The 19,980-nt window shown below is 40.2% G+C and overlaps 1 protein-coding gene across 1 annotated transcript in view; it reads left to right on the forward strand.

The window, feature by feature from the left end:
* Positions 1-14: 14 nt before the first annotated feature.
* SIK2 (salt inducible kinase 2) overlaps positions 15-19,980 on the forward strand; it is a 159,473-nt gene continuing 139,507 nt past the window's right edge. The window contains exon 1 of the mRNA XM_047877793.1: positions 15-1,078. The gene's annotated coding sequence lies outside the window, so the exon portion shown is untranslated. The remainder of the gene's footprint in view (positions 1,079-19,980) is intronic.

A 19,980-nucleotide genomic window follows, 5' to 3' on the forward strand; every position in this document is an offset into this window, starting at 1 on the left:
AGCACAGAGCCCAATGCGGGGCTCGAACCCATGAACTGGGAGATCATGAAAATGAAGTCGGACGGTCAACCGACTGAGCCACCCAGGTGCCCCGTAACCTTTGATCATATATCTTACTTTTTTCATAGTTTGTCAGCTTGTCTCACACACGGAGCCCCGAACTAGACGGAGTTAGCTGGTCTGGGTCCGAGCAGTATCACATGCAGTCAGTTGTAATCACTGCCCGATGGCCGGCTACACGGGGGCAGGGAGTAGGGTGGACAACAGAAACATCACTTATGCCTGCTCCCAGGAAGTGTATTTTGTGGACTCACAACATATAAGCAAAATGAGTGACCCCGTGGTCTGAAGGACTGATTCGTTGCTCCAAAACATCAAAGCTCCCATTTTGCTTCAGATGTCCTGGGTCTATAATCTATCCCTTTATCCTCCCCTGTGTCACCTACTGGGGCCCCTGTTAGGCTGCACCCCCATCAGGGTGGGGATCCAGTCTGCCCTGTCAGCATTGTAACTCCCACACTCCAGACAGCACCTTGCACAGAGTAGACCATCAATATTTGTTGAATGGATGAGCAATTCATTTTTCAGGCTGATACAGCAGAGTCTATATAGGTCAGCTGAAAAGTTTGCAGAACTTAAAAGTTCATACTCCAACTGGGTGGGGGAGGTAACAGTTATTTTAGTTTAAAAAGCATTCCTATTGCCTAGGAAGAAGGAAGTATGGCAACAACAAACAGAAGTTGGTGAATTGTGTCAACAACTTGCTTTAAGTCGCTGAAGCTGGTAACTAAAGGTTCACGGGACTCAAGTGCAGCTGCAGCTTTTTACCCAGGCCCTTTATATTTGCCTTTACATTTCCCTGACTCTCCTTGGAGGAGGTAGATCTGAGGCTTGCGCTCTGCTCTCCTGGTTTGGTCACCTCTCAGATAAGTCCTTTCGGTGTCGCATACTCGCTGTCTCAGAGATTATCTTAGCTGTGCCTCAGGCGGACGAACTGGGGTTCAGTTACAAATTTGGCAAGCCGTCCAGGAGCTCCTTGCCCACCGTTCATCTGCTTCCAGCCAACAAGGGAAGTCCGGTGAGTCCAAGCAGCTGCTTAGGCTTTTGATCCTAGGGGACTCACCCCAACTGGTGCACCAAACTTTGGCACCAAATTTAGCTCCTGCGGCAAGGAAATCGTTTTGAGTTTGGGTTGGATGGATGGCTCTTGGTGAGTACTTTGTGTGCAATGGCATGTGACCTTATGTCTTCCTCCCTCTTGGTTCGATCGGTGAAGCTCTGACTTTTGGGGAGGAACCAGGGCTCACAGAGGAACTCTGGGCTTCATTTGGCTTGTGTGTCGTTGCAACTTTTGGTATCTTTGAATAACGCTAGCCATGTTCTAACTGGGAAATGAGAAATGACCGTTTGATCCCCACAAGCTGCCCTTTGGGCTGTATTCTCCAAATTTGGGCAATCTTTTTTTATTTATTTATTTATTTATTTATTTTGCAACACTACTTGGCCACATTATCCGTTAGACTCCTGAGAAAAATGACCAAGTGGTGTGTCTGTAAATTAAAACCCCATCTTGCAATTAGGTTTGGTTTATAAAAGATGATATCTGGAAATTGAGCCTTTAAGATTTTGTTAGCATCTTGTCTGTGTATTTGTATGGGTGTCCGTGTATATTGTAAATGTGAAATGCTTTCTCTACCTCTGGATGGTATTCCTAAAATTAATTTGTAAGAGAGCTCTAGTTGGCTTAAAAGCAAGCACTTAGAAGAATTGGGCATTCTAAAACTCAGAAAAATGGGAACTGACCCAAACATTTTTCAAGTTTATGTGGTCTGGGAAAATATTTGGTATTAAAGCTAATTTCAGGTTGTTAGTTCTATTAAAATGGACCTGTCTTTAGAGTTGTCAGCATTATATGTAGAACTTGTGTTCTGCCTGTGTTTACTGCAAGTCAAGGAGGTTCATGTTCTTTCTATTAGAAAATTTGTCAGAAAAGAAAAAGTGTATAGTATTGGTCTATCACCATTTTTGTTGTTGTTTTAGTTTTTTTTGTTATTTTAGTTTCTGTTTTGTTCATTTGGGTTTGTTTGGGGTTTTTTTAGAGAAAAACCTTAGTACTTTGTCTAATGCCTAATGAGGCTTTATGGGTAATCTAAGAACAAATAAACAACCAAATAACTTCAATAAATGTCATTCAGACTACCAGAAATAATAAGGGAAATAACTCTGCAAGCAAAGTGAGACTGGTTGTTTAAAGAGGGAAAACTTAGGACAAATTCTGATGTAAAAAGGCAAGTTGAGAAGATTTGTGAGAAGGGAATCTTTGGAAAGGAATTTTTTGCATGGTTGAGGCTAAGATTATGGAGGCTAATATGTAAAAAAAAAAAAAAAAGTTGATTTTGGAGTGATCAACACCTGGGGAAAAGAAGGGAGAGTAAGAGATATCCAGCTGTGATACAATATCAACAGAAGTCTTAACTGATTCTCTGGGGAGTTCTAAAGTAGGCTCACCCTTGGGAACCATCCTAAGTTAGAGAAAAAGTCATGCACTTTTATAATAGTCATGGTATGTGACCAGCTGAGAAGAGGGCATGACCTTGGCAAGGCAGCTGTCTTCAGTCAAGGCAATCCTTGATGATCTCTGAGAGTTGAGGACTGTTGGCTGCCTTTCTCCAGCTGAAAGCCCTGCATTCCTGATGGAGATGCTGATCAGAACATCCTATATCAACATGGAAGATGACAGGCAGGGAAACAGAGACCACATAAGTTTGCTTAATTCATCTTGTTGGAATGCATGAGTTTTAATGTCAGAAGTATACTGGTATAAGATGGTGTTGTAGACTCTGAATCTAAAATTCTCTCTTGTCTAGCAAAACAGTGGGACGCAGGATTGAAAGTGAGGGATGGCTAATGTCCAGGAAAAGACAAGAGCCCCGAATAAGGGCCCTTGCCCCGCTTTTATTAGGATCAGAAGGCTTACAAACATGGTGATGGACGTGCATAAAGGGACAATGAATCTGTGAATATTAACTTGTGGACATGAGGGAAAGGGGGTCTTGAAGATACTCGTGGTTTGGGTTAATATAAAACAAAATCCAGGTGCTGGGTAGTCAGGAGGAGGGTTGTTTCCAGCCGACAGGAGGCAGCACCTCTATTTACCTTAGCCAGCCTCAGGGATGAAACAGGGGGAAATAACCTCAGGGTTGACAAGGCACCTTTTCTTTTTTTAACCATCTCGGCTCTGGGCTGCTTTGCCTGCAGCGCAAAGGTCCATAGTCCAATTCACCAATTTACCTAACCTGGCCCTATCCTCCTGTGAAAGCAGCTTTCTGCCATAGTACTAAATTGGGGGTGCTTCCACCCTGAACATCTAATCTTGTTTATTTCATATACCTATGTATTGGGCACCTTTGCACTGTACCTATTTTAGGCCTTTGCCTCTCCCTCCCTATTCTGGGGGCTCTGCACCCCCTCTCTTTTTCTGGCACCTTTGCACCTCCCTATTCTAGAGGTGGCTTTGAACCCCCCTATTCTTGGGGTGCCAATCTGGTTTACCCAGACTCAGCTGTGAGCATTTTATGGCTTTGTATTTCTTTATGCCTTGTTAACCCATTGGTGTAAGCCCAGGGGATTGCTAAACTTATCCCCCACAAGATGGGAGTTTGACTTTTCTCCCTGTTAAAATGAGTTTTCTTGGATTACTGGTCTAAGTTATAAACAAAGGTTTTTCTTTATCTTTAATCTGCCTAGAAAAACAAAGTTTCTATTAAAGTTGAATCTTCTCAACATTAAAAGAGCTAAGTTTTGTTGACAACTATACAACTCTCTGCATTTGCCTCTAGAATCTTATTGCCACCTTGGATAAATAGATAACTACATTTTGTAATGATCTAAATCTTATTTAGGCATGCGCTTTAAAATCTTGTGGATATTTCAGAAATACTTTCCAAATTAACTTTGTGACCACTCTAGTTACTTCCAGATGAAGATTGGGGTTAAAGGAAGGGAATATTTCTGCACTCGTTGAGAAATATTCCTTAGTTCCAGGTTGAAACCCAGCATTCTGCAGTTCCAGGATTTGTGAGTTCTTGTACTGAATTTTATCCAAGGCCTTAGAGGGGATTGGTTGTACCCAAGTAGTACTTACTGATTTCTTGAGATGATCTCTCCCCCACTAAATAGTACTTTCATGTCTGTCAGAAGCTTGTTGGTCCAAGCAGTGTTCTTTTTGATGTTCTCCTTGCTAACAGCATGTAGGGAACCTGTGGTTTGTGGTGGGACCACCAAACAGCAGTGTGTCACCCATAATGGTGCATTGATGAATATGGTTAATCATTTCTTCCACAAGATACTCTGAGATAAGGGTTTGTTAGATTTCCAGCTGGCTTTAGAGGCAGCGTGGTGTCCATATCCCCATTCTTGAGCTCTTGTGAGGTCCTCTCATCCTCCTTGGAATATTGGGGTTAACATTTAGTTAGAGAGTTTGGGAGTCTTTGTACAGGCTGCCAACTTGGCTTCATCTGCCCAATTGTTCCCTTGGGCAATCATACAGCAGCGGATAATAGCTGCTGGGTCACCACTGCATCTAGCTCTTCATTGTCCTTGATCTGTAAAGCTCTCATCTGTAAACATCTCAAGATCTGGATTTCTGGGTATTAATTTTGTATCCTTTTCTGAATTAATTTATTACTTCTAGTAGTTTTTTGGTGGATTCTTGAGGATTGTTTTATGTACAGTATCATGTTGTTTGCAAATAGTGACTATTTTACTTCTTCTTTACCAATATGGACATCTCTTCTTGTCTTCTTGCTATGTCTAGGACTTCAAGTACTATGTTGAATAAAAGTGGCAAGAGAGGAAGCTCCTGGGTGGCTCAGTCAGTTAAGCATCTGACTCTTGATTGTGGCTCAGGTCATGGTCTCACGGTTTATGCGATTGAGCACCACATCAGGCTTTGCATGGGTGGTGCAGAGCCTGCTTGGGATTCTCTCTCTCTGCCTCTCACTGCCCCTTCCCCACTAAGGTGCACATTATCCTCTCTCTGTCGGCCGGTGTCTCTGTCGGCCGGTGTCTCTGTCGGCCGGTGTCTCTGTCGGCCGGTGTCTCTGTCGGCCGGTGTCTCTGTCGGCCGGTGTCTCTGTCGGCCGGTGTCTCTGTCGGCCGGTGTCTCTGTCGGCCGGTGTCTCTGTCGGCCGGTGTCTCTGTCGGCCGGTGTCTCTGTCGGCCGGTGTCTCTGTCGGCCGGTGTCTCTGTCGGCCGGTGTCTCTGTCGGCCGGTGTCTCTGTCGGCCGGTGTCTCTGTCGGCCGGTGTCTCTGTCGGCCGGTGTCTCTGTCGGCCGGTGTCTCTGTCGGCCGGTGTCTCTGTCGGCCGGTGTCTCTCTGTGTCTCTGTCTCTCTCAAAACAAATAAATTTAAAAAAAAAGTGGCAAGAGTGGATATCCTTGTGATGTTCCAGACCTTAGAGGGAATCTACCACATCTTACCTGTGAGATTTTTATATATGGCCTTTATTATGTTGAGGTACATTACCTTTTTCCCCATTATATTGAGAGTTGCTTTTACCATGAATGAATATTAAATTCTGTCAAATGCTTTTTTTTTTTTTGCATATGTTGAGACGATCACGACTGTTATCCTTCATTTTGTTGATGCAATGCCAGATGTTGATTGATTTACGAACACTGAAACATACTTGCATCCCAGGAATAAATTCCACCTGATTGAGGTGAATGATCTTTTTTTAATGTATTCTTGTAGAGAGTTTAATTTTTGTTGAGGACTTGTACATCTATGTTCATCAGGGATGTTTGGCCTGTTTTCTTTTTTTGGGGTGTTTTTGTCTGGTTTTGGCATCAGGCTAATGCTGGCCTCCCTAGAATATTTTTGGAAATCTCTCTTGATCTTCTGTTTTTTGGAATAGTTTGAGGAGAATGGAATGTTTGATGGAATTCACCTGTGAGTCTGTCTGGTCCCAGACTTTTATTTCTGTGTAGTTGCTGTATTACCAATTGAATTTCTTTTCATAAAAACTGTTAAGATTTTCTATTTTTCCCTGGTTCACTTTTGGAAGGTTGCATGTTTCTAGGAATTTATGCACTTATTCTGGATTGTCCAATTTATTGACATATAATTTTTCATACATTCTTATAAAATCCTTTGTATTTCTGTGGTGTCAGTTGCTCCTTCTTTCTCATTTCTGATTCTATTGATTTGGGTCCTTCCTTGTTTTTTCTTGATGATTCTAGATAAACATGTCAATTTTGTTTGTCTTTTCAAAGACCAGCTCTTGGTTTCATTGATTTCTTTTTCCTATTACTTTTTTAGTCTCTTACTTCTGCTTTGATCTTTACTTCCTTTCCTCTACTTACCTTGGGCTTTGTTCTTCTTTTGCTAGTTCCTTTAGGTGTATAAGGGTAGATTTTTTTTTCTTGTTTCTTGATGTAGGCCAATATTGCTATATAATTCACTCTTAAGATTATTTTCTCTGTGTCCCAGAGATTGTGGGCCATTATGTTTTCATTTTCATTTGTTTGCGTGTATTTTTTTGATCTCCTCCTTGATTACTTCATTTACCTATTGGTTGTGTGTTTGGTCTCCACATGTTCGTGGGTTTTTTTCGTTTTTTTTCTTGTGATTGGTTTCTAGTTTCATACTATAGTGGTTGGAAAAGATGCATAGAATGATTTCAGTCTTAAATTTATTGAAGCTTGTTCTATGGCCTAATGTGTGATCTATTCTGGAAAATGTTCCATTTGCACTTGTAAAGAAGGTGTATTCTGCTGTTTTTGGATGCAATGTTCTAATATATATGTTATGTCCATCTGGTCCAATGTGTCATTCAAAGGCATTGTTTGCTTACTCATGATCCTTTTGGGTGCTCTATCTGTTGATGTAAGTGGAGTATTAAAGTCCCCTGCTATTATTGTGTTACCATCAGTTTTTCCTTTTATGTCTGTTACTATTTGCTTTATGTGTTTAGGTGCTCCAGTGTTAGGTATACAGATCTTTATAATAATGTTGTCTTAGTGTTGGGTTTATACTTTTTTGTCTCCTGTTAGTCTTGGTTTTAAAGTCCATTTTGTCTGATAAAAGCATTGCTACATGAACTTTTTTTTTTTTCTTCATTTGTGTGGTGAATGTTTTTCTATCTTCCCACTTATAGTCTGTAAGTGTCTTTAGGTCTTGGGTAGATAGCATATAGAGAGTCTTGCTTTTTTATCCATTCCACCACTGTCTTTTGAATGGAGCATTTAGGCCATTACATTTAAGGCAGTTACTGATAGATAGGTGCTTATTGCCATTTTCAATTGGTTTTCTGGTTGTTTTTGTAGTTCCTGTTCGTTTCTTCTCTTGCTCTCTGTGTGATAGATGAGAATCTACAGTGTTTTGTTTGGCTTTCTCTTTATTTTTTGTATATCATAAGGTTTGGCTTTGTGGTTACCATGAGGCTCATATATAACATCCAAAGTAAATTTCAGTCTATACTAATTAGGTTATTTAAGTTCAAACACATTCTAAATAAAGAAAAAGAAAATACCCTTTTTTCCTTTCTCTTTTCCACTCCCTCCTCTACGTTTATGTATAGGTTGTCATATTTTACATCTTTTTATTCATAGCTGTCTTATGTCTAATTGTGGCCATTTCTTTTCCATTTTTTTAAACATTTCTTACAAGGCTTATTGGTGATAAACTGCTTTATCTTTGTTTTGTTTCGGTTTTGGTCTGGGAAATTCCTGATCTCTGTTTCAAGTCTGAATAAGAACCTTGCCAGGTAGAGCGTTCTTGGTTGTAGGGTTTTCCTTTCAGCATTTTGACTACACCATGCCACTCCCTTGTGACCTGTAAAGTTTCTGTTGAAAAATCAGCTGATAGCTTTGAGGTTTTCCCTTGAATGTTTTGTTTCTCTTTGGCCATTTTTAAGATTCTCTCTTTATCTTTAGTCTTTTTTTTTTTCTTAATTTTTTTTTTCAATGTTTATTTATTTTTGGGACAGAGACAGAGCATGAACGGGGGAGGGGCAGAGAGAGAGGGAGACACAGAATCGGAAACAGACTCCAGGCTCTGAGCCATCAGCCCAGAGCCTGACGCGGGGCTCGAACTCACGGACCATGAGATCGTGACCTGGCTGAAGTCGGACGCTTAACCGACTGTGCCACCCAGGCGCCCCTATCTTTAGTCTTTGACGTGTTTCTAATTATGTGCCATGGTGTGGACCTCCTTGGGCTTGTCTTGTTTGGAACTCTGTGCTTCTTGGACTTTGATGTCTATTTCTCTTCCTAGGTTAGAGAAGGTCTTAGTTATTTCTTCAAGAAAGTTTTCCACACATTGGTCTCTTCTTCTTTTTCTGGGACCCCTATAATGTGAATGTTTTGTTTACTTGATGGTATCCAAGAGATCTCGTAATCTATCCTCATTTTTAAGTCTTTTCTCTTTTTGCTATTCAGTTAGGTGCTTTCCATTACCCTGTCTTGTAAATCACTGGTAGGTTTTTCTGCATCTGCTAGTCTGTTGATTGCCTGTAGTGTGTTGATTTCAGTTACTGTATTCTTGAACTCTGGTTGGTTCTTTTTTAATATTTTCTATGTCTTTATTGATGGTCTCGTTGAATTCTTCCACTCTTTTTTTCTAACCCAGTGACTATCTCTAGGATCATTACTTAAAACTTCTTTAACAGGCATATTGCTTATCTTTGTTTCACTTTTTCTGAGATTTTTTTCTTGTTCATTCTTTTGAAGCATACTCATATGTCTCCTCATTTTGCTTGACTTTCTGTGTTTGTTTCTATGGATTAGATGAACTGAGTACTTCCTCAAAACTTGAGGGAGCAATTCTGTGTATGGTGTCCCCTATGCAGATTCTTTGTGCTTGGCAGCCCAGTACACTTTTGACCTTATTCTACTGAGGCAACAACACCATTTCTACTGCAAGTTAAAGTGCATTTCTGATCTATCATCGATTTAGATCTGACCCCTCAACAAATTATGATATTCTGTGGAGCAACAGCAAACCTCCCAAAAGAGGGAGAGAGGTTTCACTGAAATGCAGGAAGACATCTGCTGACCATGAGCATTATAAGATCTTCATTCTTTCAAGAGGCTCACAAAAAGGCCACATGACCCCTAGAGGGGGTAGGATTTGGAGCCCCCAGGTGTGATTTTTGAGTCACAAAACCACTTGCTTATAAAGGTGTTAGTTCTTATTACCATAGGTGGCGTCCTGCTGGTTGGAAGTTTGGATTTAATAAGCTGTAACCTCCCTTTTCATCCCAGTGCATGAATTTCAGCCATTGCCATTTGACCCCAAAGAAGCTGAAAAAGGAAACGGGGCAAAGATGCTTGGTGGTAATTTATTTTTCTTATAGAATCTCTAACAGCTAATCTTATGAGAGACTGAGTTAGATACGATTGAAGCTGAGGAACCCCACCCTATGCCACAGATCCTCACAATTTCACCCCCAGGCCTACCTGCAAGGCAATGAACAAGAATCTTCAATAAACAGTTGGAGTAGGCAGCAATGCATAGTGTGCTACTTGGCAGATAACTCACCTCAAATCACCTCTTGCTAGATTCAAAGAAAAGACTCTGCCCCATTAAGTAGGCTGGAGAGCTATCAGCAGTTTGGGAGATTTAGAGCACCTCTTCTGTGTGGATGATAAAGAGAATATAGGAGGGAATTTTACCTGTGAGGGTGGCCCCCAAATGCCCACACCCAGGTCATTGCCACAACTTGCTTCCAGGGCAGATACCACTCAGGTTGGATTGAAATTTAAAAGGAATTAAAGATGTAGGGATCTTGTTTGGTTACTGGTATGGACAAACCAGAAAAGACACCTTGAGACATTTGGAAAAATTTGAACATGGACTGAACATGAGATAAAATTAAAGATTTACCTTTGTTTTATTAGAAGGGAAAATCGCCAGTGGTTTGGTAAAAGATAAGAGTCCTTATTGGTTAAAGAGGTTTATACTAAAATGACCTGATTTCTGAGATTTGTTTTAAAATGTGTTAGCTAGGTAAAAGGTAGAGAGGATGAATGAAAACAAGATAAGCAAGCTGTTGACAATTTCTTAGAGTGAATGAGAGACATAGGGAGGCTCATTGCATTCTCTATTTTTTTATTCTAATGTTAGATATTAAAATAAAAACCATTCAATTCTTTCTTTAAAACTAAAAAATGTTCTTAAAGTTTGTTTATTTTTGAGACCGAGAGAGACAGAGCATGAACGGGGGACAGGGAGAGGGAGACACAGAATCCAAAGCAGGCTTCAGCTCTGAGGTGTCAGCAAAGAGCCTCACGCGGGGCTCAAACTCCTGGACCGTGAGATCACGACCTGAGCTGAAGTCAGTCGCTCAACCGACTGAGCCACAAAGGCACCCCATCTTTTTTAAAAATTAAATCCAAGTTAGGTAACATAGAGTGTAATAATGATTTCAGGAATAGAATTTAGTGATACATGTCTTAAATACAACACCCAGTGCTCATCCCCACAGTGCCCTCCTTAATGCCCATCCCTCACCCAATACCCTGCCAGCAACCCTTGGTTTGTTGTCTGTATTTAAGAGTTTCTTATGGTTTGTCTCCTTGTGTTTTTATCACATTTTTGCTTCCCTTCCCCTATGTTCATCTGTTTTTGTTTCTTAAATTCCACATAGGAGTGAAATCATATATTTGTCTTTCTCTGACTAATTTCGCTTAGCATAACACCCTCTAGTTCCACCCGTGTTGTTGCAAATGGCAGGATTTCGTTCTTTTTGATCACTGAGTAATATTCTATTGCATCTATATACCACATCTTTATCCATTCATCAGTCGATGGACATTTGAGCTCTTTCCATACTTTGGCTATTGTCACTAGCGCTGCTATAGACATTGGGATGCATGTGCCCCTTCAGCATTCTGTTTTTATATATGATTGAGAGTTTCGATTGAAAAATTTTTTTATTAAAAAGAAGGGAGGGGCGCCTGGGTGGCGCAGTCGGTTAAGTGTCCGACTTCAGCCAGGTCACGATCTCGCGGTCCGTGAGTTCGAGCCCCGCGTCGGGCTCTGGGCTGATGGCTCAGAGCCTGGAGCCTGTTTCCGATTCTGTGTCTCCCTCTCTCTCTGCCCCTCCCCCGTTCATGCTCTGTCTCTCTCTGTCCCAAAAATAAATAAACGTTCAAAAAAAAAAAAAAAAAAAAAAGAAGGGAAAAGGAGGAAGAATCACAGGTCTCCAGTCCCGATGAGGAAGGAAACTCTTTTTGTGATAGAGGGTAAAGGAGAGTGGTGTAGAAACTCCAGAATTTTTCCTTACAGGAAATAATAATCAAATGGCATGAAGAGAACAATGGAACTAGCTTAACATTTAGCTAGCATCTACTATGCACCAATGGCTGGTTTCCTGATTATCATAATAATCAAGATGTTAACTCAGTACTGAGTGAAAAGTACTTTCCTTAACATGTTCTTTAGTCTTCATAATAACATTGTTAAGCTAGATATTTGGAATCCCCATGCTCACTATTCATGGCTTGTTGTATCTCACCCTCACTGCTGCACAGATGTTTTCTACCCTACTCTGCCCTGCTCTATACCCTACCAAGCTGACCCCTGCTGCAGATGGCATCATCCTACTCCCTTGCCAGCTGATTCCCCATACAATTTGGATAATGGGAAGCTCCAGCTTATCTGTGGGCAGGAGGAAGGAAAGGTCATAGTATGTCTTCCCCACCCGCTTCCGCTTTGATGTCTTATCTATAGCAGTAGTTGTGCCCTGTGCAATTAAAACTCCAGAGCAAAGCTGTGAGACAGTAAATCCACTCCTTTTCCTTGTCCCCTCAGCCCTAGGTGGTAACAGCCTCCCCCTGTGGCCAGACTCTTGGTAGATTCCCATACCTTGTTAGCTTCTTGCACCCTATCTGTATATCTGCAAGTACCACTCTGCTTGAAATCTCCTCCACTGACCCATCTGACATAAATTGTTTCCTAACAAGACTCTTAATGATACAGTCCCAAAGGCTATGGAGAGACAGTTAAGGGCTGTTAACAGTGGCATCACGTGATCAGACTTGTATGTTAGAAAGTCCATCATGTCCATCGTGTGAAGAAGAAATTAGAAGAGGACAAAACCAGAGGAGAGTATGACCACATAGGAGATTATGTCAATAATATAGACAAGAGATAATGAAGAGAATAGGGATTAAAGCAAGTATATAAATTCAAAGGACATTAATTAATACTTGGCAGTTGACTGGACCTATAAAAATAAGAATGACCATTACAGTCATTCTGTGCTGGATAGTCAACACAGAAAAACAGGAAAAAAAGGAGTTACAGAAAAAATACAGTTATTGTGTAACATCTAACACTACTCAAAGAGATGACGCCCTCAAATTACGCTAGTCCATTTCTGATGGTGGTTCTATCCATTTTGCAGACATGCATGCATCAGCAATCATAGCCTGGGACCAATGAATCATGCAACTAACCCCCAGTTCTGATGCCAGGACTGCAACGCAAACTTAGTAAACATAAACTGCTCATCTAGATCTACTGGCAGGAAAAGAAATACTCAGGTTATGGGCATTCTGGTCTGTATTCTATGTATTTCCTTAAGATGACCAGGTTAGTCTGGTTTATATGTAAGGCCACCATTGTTGCATTCCCGTGGCTCTATCTCCAGACTGAGTCCAGTCTACTCTGAGACCTGAAGGATCAGGTTTCTAGATAAACAAATAAAGGACCCCTAGCTTTTTTCTATCCCACTCCACTTTGTCTGGCTAACTCGAATCTGTCCTTTTTTTATAACTTCTGCTTCCAGGATATTTTCTACACAAGGCCTTGTGTAATCTCTATTTATCAGCAACTAGTTGAATGCCTGGCCCGTCACTTGTCTTCATTGTTGGGCCTGAAGTACCTTGAGATCATAATATTTGTCAGATTCGTTCTTACGTCTTTTCAGAGTGCCAAGAACAACGCCTTGGACACAGACCAATAAATACTTGTTAAATACATTAATGACAAAATATAACAAGTTGATTCTTTCTTTCTGTATTTCAAGTGAAAATACAATAAATAATCATGATACCAAAGCCAAATAAATCCAAAGGAACCTCCAGGAAACAAAAATATGCTAATGTGCCAAGAGGTTTTACAGAATAAGTCCATATGGGATTTTAAAAAACAACACAAGTGTTGTAGGACTTGATTGTAAATTGGATCTGCCAATATCAATGCTGAAGAAGCCAATCCTGAAGCCAAATACCAGCTTTTGTTTCCCAAACACTGATTTACTGGGGACTGCACTCAGAATCAACACCTGTGGGTAGGCGAGTAGGGGTGACAGAAGTAGAACTGGGCAGAGGAAGGAATTGAACTACAGTGTACCTATGCCCAATATCCCACAGAATTCTGGGGATGGTTTTGCCTTTCACATTGTCCTGTTTGAGGCAAGAGAGTCTAATCTCGATAACTTCTGTTCACTGGGCATTGCATGTGGGCTGCCCCACTGAGTAACCTTGAATAAAGTGTGTCTCTTAATTTTAAGGCAGTGGTTCTTTACCACAGCAACTTGATAGACCACCCTCTACTAGGGGACATGTGCCAGGATCTGGAGATATTTTAGGTTGTCAAAACCAGGAGTGGGTGCTATTGGTATCTAGTGGGTAGAAGCTGGGGATTCTGCTAAACATTTTCTGATACTTAGGGTAGCCCCCAACAAATGTTTATTCAGTCCAAAATGTCAACAGTACTGTGGTTGAGAAACCTTGGTTTAGGGCAATGCTTCGTTATTGACTCAGCTGCAAGCCAACAGCTACCGATGTCCTTATATCAGGAGGAATGATGCCTTTCCCCTTTAAAGGGAGGGTATGGGTGACATACACAGCATCCACTATGTGCCTTCATTACTTTTAAAGAAAACTAATATAGAGAGACCTTACTCTGGGTGCTAGGAGTGCTCACTGCTCCTGGGTTCATCTCTATTTCTAGGTCCTTTTAGGGGACAGAGAGACAGAGACAGCATGAGTGGGGGAGGGACAGAGAATTCCAAGCATGCTCTGCACTGGCAGCACAGAGCCAGATGTGGGGCTCAAACCCACGAAACCATGAGATCATGACCTGAGCTAAAACCAAGAGTCAGATGCTTAACTGACTGAGCCACCATGGCACCCCAGAAAGATGATTTTAATACACATCATTCATTCCTCCTGATAGTTACAATTGAAAATCAGAACTATGGATATAAATCTTAGATTTTGAGAAGCTTGGAAATGCCTTAATCCTACCAAAGTTCCTAAAAGGTATCTGATTAAGTCTTTTTTGAATCTCATTAAGTTTACTCTTTGAGGGGGTCACGTGAAAGAGAACTTGACAAGAAAGCATTCAAACATAACTTCTGAAGTTCTTGATAATTCGGATGTTCTGGGTTATCTGGTGACCAAAATTCTGTTTTGAAAATGAGGAAAAAGGAGTCTAGCAAAGTTGAGTGAACTTCCTCCAAATTTCACAACTACTTGGTGCCCTGGGCAGAACTCGGACAGGGCCACCTGTCCCCTGACATTGTTTCTTGTTTTCTGAGTCTTCTCCCTACTGTCAACACTCTCCTACTGAAGAAATCAGAAAATAGAGCAGAGGGGAGCAAAAAGGAGGATGGCACTCACTTGGGATTTCATGGTGCCTCAGTGCAACGAGAACTCAGAGGGCAGATCTCCATGACGGAAGCGCTCCTCACCCACGAAAAACATGCGTTCGGTTGTTTTCCTAAAGCACTGTTGGGTTGGGCCGTATCTTCCCATTCTCTGCCTCACTTTTGCTAGTGGCCAAAAAGTGATACACCAGCCTGGCCAATGTTGGGCTATATTAGCAAAGTTACAGAATGCAATTAACCAGCCTGCTCAGAAGCAGAATTAATGATGGTGTCTCATTAGTGCCACACACACACAAATAAACGAGTTGGCCACAGGGTAGAATGCCTCTTGTCCAAATGAAGGATTTTTAAAGGGTTCTGTCAATCCTTCCTTAGGCCCACTAATCTTTCCCAAGTCAGTTGTTTATTATTTGTCAGTGCTTCTTAAGTTTTTCCATCGAAGTACTAGGAAGGGAGGGCCAGCTACCTATGTGCACACACATGCACACACACACAGTCACCTATGCGTGTAAATGCACAGTCCTGGGATAGTGACCCAACATACTCTAGGTAATAAACATGTCTCTCAGGTCCTGTTTATTTAAAATATTTGTTTAAATCTCATGCTGACTCTGTTGTTCATGTGTAAATGAAAGCTTAAAAGAGGAAGTTTGTATTCCAGGAGATGCAGTATGTTTAATGAAGACTTAGAGAAATCCCCACCCCCGCCAAGTCATGGCACATCTTCTATCCCCCCTTGAAAAACCCAACTTGAGAAACTGATGTTGTACAATTGATTTTTCTGGTTCTGGGGCAGAGTTCGTGCTCTTCAAGGTAGTTTAATATTTTTGTAATTTGCATTTTATCTATTCAACTAATGTTTATAGAGAATCTACTATATTTGCTTTTATTTTAGCAAAATCACTAGTTAAGCTGTGATGATGAAGATGTTTGACATAATTTTTATTTTACCAACAAGGAAGGAAACTAAGTGTATTCAAACTGTATAAAATGTTACTATATTGTCATCAAACATGAAAACTAAAGTAAAACTTAAAGATGTCGATTTTTTCACATACAGTCAAACGTCTCTTCTAAAATAATCACCAAGCATCGATTAAAGTTAAAAGGAAAGATAATATAGATATTAAAATAACAGTAAGGGCACCTGGGTGGCTCAGTCGGTTAAGCATCAGGCTTAGGCTCAGGTGGTGATCTTACAGTCCATGAGTTCAAGCCCCACATCGGGCTCTGTGAGGACAGCTCAGAGCCTTGAGCCTGCTTCAGATTCTATGTATGTGTGTGTGTGTCTCTCTCTCTTTCTGCCCCTCCCCTGCTCTCCCTCTCTCTGTGTCTCAAAAGTAAATAAACATTTAAAAAAAATTTTAAATAAGATAACAGATCAGAAATGTCAACATTTTAAACTTTTTAAATCTAATTCTTGAAAATTTAATGTCATTAAATGGCAGATAAAAATAAGATGATTCCTCATTCGAAATTGATTGTCCTTGTAGTTGCCAGTGCAAAGAATTGGTATCATGCTTCATAAATGTTTTAGTTAGACTTTCAAATACACACTATGAGAAGAATATGAATAATTTCGCATCGCAAAACATGGCTGAGCCAACGTATCCAACGGTTGTGAAACCACCCTAAAAGAAGTAAAGCAAATGATACACTCAGCACTATTGAAGAACAATAATTGGATGTAGAAAAGTCTCTTCATTCTTGTTGAAAGAGAAGATTTGAAGAATTGATTAATTTGTCTTGCCTCTTAACTAGGCACTTCCATCATTCAAATGTCCCCAAACAGTGGTTGTTACAAAAGTGGATATATGGGCTTATGACCATACAATGTCCGTGCTGAATGCCCCCATGCAAGGGGGCCCCTGTGCTCTTCGATAGCTGGTGAGTATGAAGGCGGTCAGAAGGACCCAGTGTATGGATGCATCATGGAGTACAAAAAGTGCATGTGACCTGTTCCCTTTATTCTCCAGAGAGAATGCAGAGTAAGAAGAGCATCTAGGAACAAAAAGTTGACTTACAAGGTGCTTTCCCATACGTTACTCATCCACCAGTGAAGTTAGTCTATAGAGCAGTTATGATTATTACTGCTTTACAAAGGAGGAAACTGAGGCACAAACTCAACTGAAGCGACTCTCCAGTGACTACCTGGCTACAACTTGGTGGGGTGAGATCAGAACCTGGGGCTCCTGGTTTCCCGCCCGGAGTCTTGCTGACTCTTGTCCAGCTTGTGGATACTCAGAGTTGATCCTATATTTATATTAGGATTTTGTGATAAAATGTCACGTGAGTTGAAAACAACGAGGAACCATATTGTTTCGCCCTCTTTGGTGTTTAAGGATTTGGAGGTTCAGGCGTAGAGAAAATGGAAGTCCTTTTAATAGACGTTTCCTGAACTTGACTACTTCAGCCTCTTGGAAACAACATACCTGAAATGTTTCTGATCAAACAGTGATTATGGGCACAACAGTACAATCACTGTACTTAGTCTTCTGGGAAGTGGTCAGCATTTTCTTTCATCCTTTTGATTTAGATTCCCTTGGGCTACTGGATGGGAGGTTTTCTGTTGTTACGTGGCAATTTGAGACGGCTAGCTAAGTAGCATAATTGCTATTTACCATGAGGTATGCACTATTTGGGAGTTGGAGACTGAACCTGACAGAAAATTAAATGTGATTTCTGTCCTCAGAGGTCTTCATTTTACTCTGACGAATAGATTGGACATGTAAACACAGGAAAGAAGACAAAAACATCAACTTTGGGGGAAATGGGGGAGAGAAAAACCCAAAAAGACAGAACTCTGTGAGACTACCTAATAAATTTAACTTGATGAGTTGAAGAAAGTTAATAGATTCTTTTAGCTGTAAAGCGAAGGCTGCTGAGGCTGCCTCTCAAGCTGATCACATTTCTGATACTTTTCCCCCAAAGTATTTGTACAAGTTATTTGGCATCGGCCCCAAAACAAGTTCTTGGTGGCGTCTGTTTCCTTCAGAAAAAAAATGTATATATTCTCTCCTTTCTCACTGTCAACTCTACCCTCAAAAGAAAAAATAAATCAGGGCCCTAGAAAAGCTATCAAATCTTTTGATAATGATCAAATTTAGTCTTGGAGATTGATGGATGGATGTCTACTTAGGAAGACATTTACAACAAAATGTGACTGACCAGTAGAGGGGGCCTGAGCTTCGCGTTTGGTGTTCTTCAAAGAATTAAGAAACCAAAAAGAAGAATGAGATCATAAAGCAGAATAAATTAGGCCTAGAGCAAACTTACAGTAGCTAAAAACATTTTGCAAACGTTCCTTATCTTTGCATTCTTGCGTGGGCTTATGACGAGGTAACATTACGCATGCTAGAGGAATGAACCCAGTGGTGTGTGACATTTCTTACTTGAACTCTTTTGCCTTCAGATTTTTATTGCTCAGTATGCGAGTTCATTTAACACAGCTTATCCATGAGGACACAGATGTGCAAGTTTCCTCAATTTGTCGTGGCAAAATACTTAAAAGTTAGGTGACCTCTTACCCTCACATACCTAGAGAATTGTTATCCTCAGCAGAACAGTTGCTCTTGGTTGATACAGTAGTGCATAAACCAGTCTTAGTGATGGGGAGCCTAACCCAGTCACTTGTTGAAGGCTAGGCCCTGGAATCAGAGATGACTCTTCAAAATCTGGATTCTACCACGTGCTAGCTTGGTGACCTTGAGCAAATTATGTTAACTCATTATTATTTGGTCCATGTTTAAGAAGATTATAGAAGAAATCAAAACTAGGATTGTCATATGGATTAATTACAACCTGATAATAAACCAAAACATGGCGGAGGAGTTGATATTATAGCTGTCTTTTCACTGAAGTGCACAGAATTGGATTATGTTTGATTCATGACACACTCTGATCATTGGCCTAAGTATGACACTCTTTTGTTTTTATGTATACTATGTACTTATTTGGGTATTTGTTCATTATTAATAATAAAAATACTTGTTAACCAGCCACCCAATATAGAATTAGAACATGAACAATCCTTTACATCCACCTCTGGGCTTCTCCTCAATCCATTCTTCTATTGCCCCTTCCTTGAATCTTACAGTTGTTATTATTATAATTTATTTTTGAAGTTAAAGCTTCATCACACACTTCTATTTCTAGAGATTGTTCAATTTTCTTTTGTTTTTAACATGACTAAAAGAGTATCAACCTATAAAATCTTTGGGAACTTCCTTTTTTTAAAAAACACATTGCTCAGATGATTCATATTTTTGCTTATAGCTATTTATTTGACTATGTAATATGCCATTGTGTGAAGTCACCAAAACTTCTTCATTTCCTATCAATAAGTATTTGGTTTCAGGTATTTATCTTAGTAAATGTTCCTGCTGCTGTTGGGAATGTTTTTGTTAGTCTCCTATGGCACATAGAATTTTTCTCTGGTGTATACCTAGAAGTAGGATTGCTGAGTTATAGCATATGGAAATGTTCAATGTTTAGATAAACCCCAAAGTGGTCATTCCCATTTACAATCCTAAGAGTTGATGTAAGACACCCTGTCAATTCACATTTGCTGTGATACTTGGCACTCTTATGCTTCTTAATTTTGCCACCGAATGGGTATAAACTGGTATGTCATTGTGGTTTAATTTGCCTTCCCCGGTCAATGAAGTTGACCATCTCATGATTTTACTGATCATATGTATCCTTGCCTCTGAAATTCCTATTTGTATTCCTTGCCCATTTTCTATTGGTTTGTCATTTCCTTATTAATTTGAAGAAAACTTTATAAATTCTTGCTATCAATTCTTGGTTGGCTAGGTTGTAAATACTTTCTTCCAGTTGGTGCCTTCTCTTTTCCTTTTGTAAGATTCTTTTGCTGTTCAGATCTTAATTTTAATATAGTCAGATTTATTGATCTTCTACGGTTAGAGGCTTACCATGCATCTTCCATAAATGCTTCCCCACCCCAAAGTCAGAAAGATAGTTACCTATATTTTCTAATAAAATTTGACTTTTAATATTCCAGTCCTTAATTTATCTGGAGTTCATTTTTCACAAATGATAGGAGGCATGGATCCGTATCAGTTTTTCCATATAGATAGTCATTTTTTACAAATCCACTTACTAGACATTCTGTATTCCATATAGATAGACATTTTTTACAAATCCATTCCCCATTGATCTGCCATACTACATCTATCATATATCAAAGTTCCATAAATGTATGGCTCTGTTTCTGAGTTTTCCATCTGCCCAAAAGTTTATTTTTCTACTTCTAAGCAAATACCATACTATGTTGATACTGTAGCTTCAAAATAAATCCTGTTATTCTAGTAAAGCAAATCTTTCCTCCCCACTCT

The sequence above is a fragment of the Prionailurus viverrinus genome, chromosome D1 (assembly GCF_022837055.1).
Source record: "Prionailurus viverrinus isolate Anna chromosome D1, UM_Priviv_1.0, whole genome shotgun sequence".
In the NCBI taxonomy this organism is placed as follows: domain Eukaryota; kingdom Metazoa; phylum Chordata; class Mammalia; order Carnivora; family Felidae; genus Prionailurus; species Prionailurus viverrinus.